Source organism: Pinus tabuliformis, chromosome 8 (genome assembly GCF_031772625.1).
Source record: "Pinus tabuliformis cultivar Carrire ecotype Pingquan chromosome 8, CPIR1, whole genome shotgun sequence".
In the NCBI taxonomy this organism is placed as follows: Eukaryota; Viridiplantae; Streptophyta; class Pinopsida; order Pinales; family Pinaceae; genus Pinus; species Pinus tabuliformis.
This window is the reverse complement of record NC_142294.1, coordinates 620829604-620831753: the sequence shown is the minus strand read 5'-3', so window position 1 is coordinate 620831753 and position 2150 is coordinate 620829604. Positions and strand designations below refer to the sequence as shown.

At 40.9% G+C, this 2150-nt stretch overlaps 1 long non-coding RNA gene across 1 annotated transcript; it reads left to right on the top strand.

The window, feature by feature from the left end:
• The first annotated feature begins 210 nt into the window (after positions 1-210).
• On the top strand, positions 211-1678 carry LOC149237036 (uncharacterized). Its single transcript, XR_016245225.1, has 2 exons — positions 211-1115; positions 1423-1678. It is a non-coding gene; the product is annotated as an uncharacterized LOC149237036 (long non-coding RNA).
• The last annotated feature ends 472 nt before the right edge of the window (positions 1679-2150 follow it).

Genomic DNA, 2150 nt, shown 5'->3' with positions numbered 1-2150 from the left:
CCACTAAAATACATCCCATAAACCATGGAGTATCAAATCCATACTTCTATGGAAATGTTTTAATATTACTGCACATGGCCTTTGTTTCCTCAGACAATTTTATATGATGAGACCTTCACTTTCTATAGCTATGATTTGCATGATAATTTTATATAATGCCACTTTCACTTTCCATAAGCCATAATTTCCATGAGGGCATCCTTCGCTTTGGTTACACGTTTAAAGCCCTCACTCATTCAACCAGTCAAAACCCTAAGCCCTAGACACTGACCTGACCTCACACGCGCCATGCACGAGATTCTCAACTGGCACGGCAGCAGTGGACCTTGCTTACTCGACGAAAAATAGCCGTTGGCACAAATCCGCGGCCGTTAGATCCATGATGAATCCTGGCCCCTGGCCTCGGGACTGTCATAATAACTGTCACGCAGTGCCGCGCTTCAACGTTCACATTGGAATATGATAAGCCTCTAGCAAGAAGCAAGAAAGACGAAGAAGAGCACGTTCTGTGTGTCTTCTTCTTTCGGAACCGGCCATTAAAACTCAGAGAGCTCACAGGCTTATTATGTGATCTTTTCATTAATGCACGCTCCCTCTTGCATTCAAAAATTCCCCCTCCCTCTCTCTTTATTAGCCCCCTGGTTTTGTTCTTGAAGTCTCAGATTGAGATTCTTGGCGGTCACTAGAACGGAATTTCACTCCACTGAGAAGAATTTGAGAAAGCTGTTGGCAATGGCAATCCCAAAGTGCAGCATGTGAGCAAGGCTGCCTCGGACAAGCTCCTCGTCAAATTCTCAGACGTTTCTGTCTATGATTTTGTGTATAGTCAGAGCGAGAATCCATCCCCCTCCCCTGGCAGTCCAAAGGGAGGAAACTCCAAGAAGAAACGTGGGACTGAGAGGAAAGGAACAGAGAACAGTCCATTGAAGGATATTAGCAATGTCAATTCATCAAGAGAATTGGACTCAATTGTTACATGGAAGACTTCCCTGAATGGGACTGTGCGTAAACCAGGGTTTGGCTCACATTTGAGATCCGTTGGGAACCTCAAGAACTCTAGGCTAACGGCCGCCCAAATCAACACATATGCTCTGATCTCTGCAGCTGCAGAGAAGGTAAAGAAACTTTAATCTGAGCAGAATTCATGTTTTCAATCTGTACTTTAATTTGAGCATAATTCATGTTGTCAATCTGTTTTTTCTTTTGGCGAAATTGTGTATCCTGATTGAAACTACAAATCAAGAAAATCAAGAAGACGTCGAATCAAGAAGATTTAAATTGAGTATTTGTTAACAAGAAACTAATTAAATAATCACCTAAATTGGGGAAAACTGATTTAGCTAACCCTTCACTTCTTTTCAGAAGTTTTTTTTTTTGTTTTTTCAAATCTGATTTAGGTTCTGATATATTATTTTTTCCCAGGCTTGGCGGAAGGCTTTGAGAGGGGCTACGAAATGCTTGATGGGGAGGCACGTAGTGCAGCCAGCTCGCCTGCGCAAGGAGCTTCTGTGAGGAGAAGAGAGGATCTTTATTTTTCATAGCTCAATAAGGGGTTTTGTTTGAATGTGTTCGGTTTGGCTGACTCTGCTACCGACCGCAAGCAACACACAAAGCCTGCATTGCCTTTTAGTTAGCGTTTCTGGTTCTCTCCTCTGTATATATAAATATACTTTCTTCACAGTAGTTCAGAGTTCGAATCCAATAAGGCTCTGCAACGAAAGCCGCTTTCCATGTTTTGGTATGAAACTTTTTTTGTAAGGTTTTATAACGTTCATCACTGCGTCTTTGTTGCTCCTTCATTAGGGTGATACTTTGTAACTTGCCAAGTGAAACGTGTCAATGAAGAGATCTAACACTCATTATGTCAAGAATGCATATTTATTTCCTGGGCTTACTCTTCTGACTGCTCACTGTCAAGTTTCTTTATTTATTTTTTAAAACATTTTCAGTGGCAAACTGATATGGAAATAATGTGCTTATATTGAAGTTTACTGGTTAGACAGGGCATAGCTAAGATAATGACTTGATGTTTTGGTTGAGACAGGGCACAGTTAATGCAATGACTTAACTTCAAACTTGAATATTGCTGCAATGTCAACAAACTATAAACGTTTTACCACTGTTAATCTTTGTCAGTGTCAGTTATACTG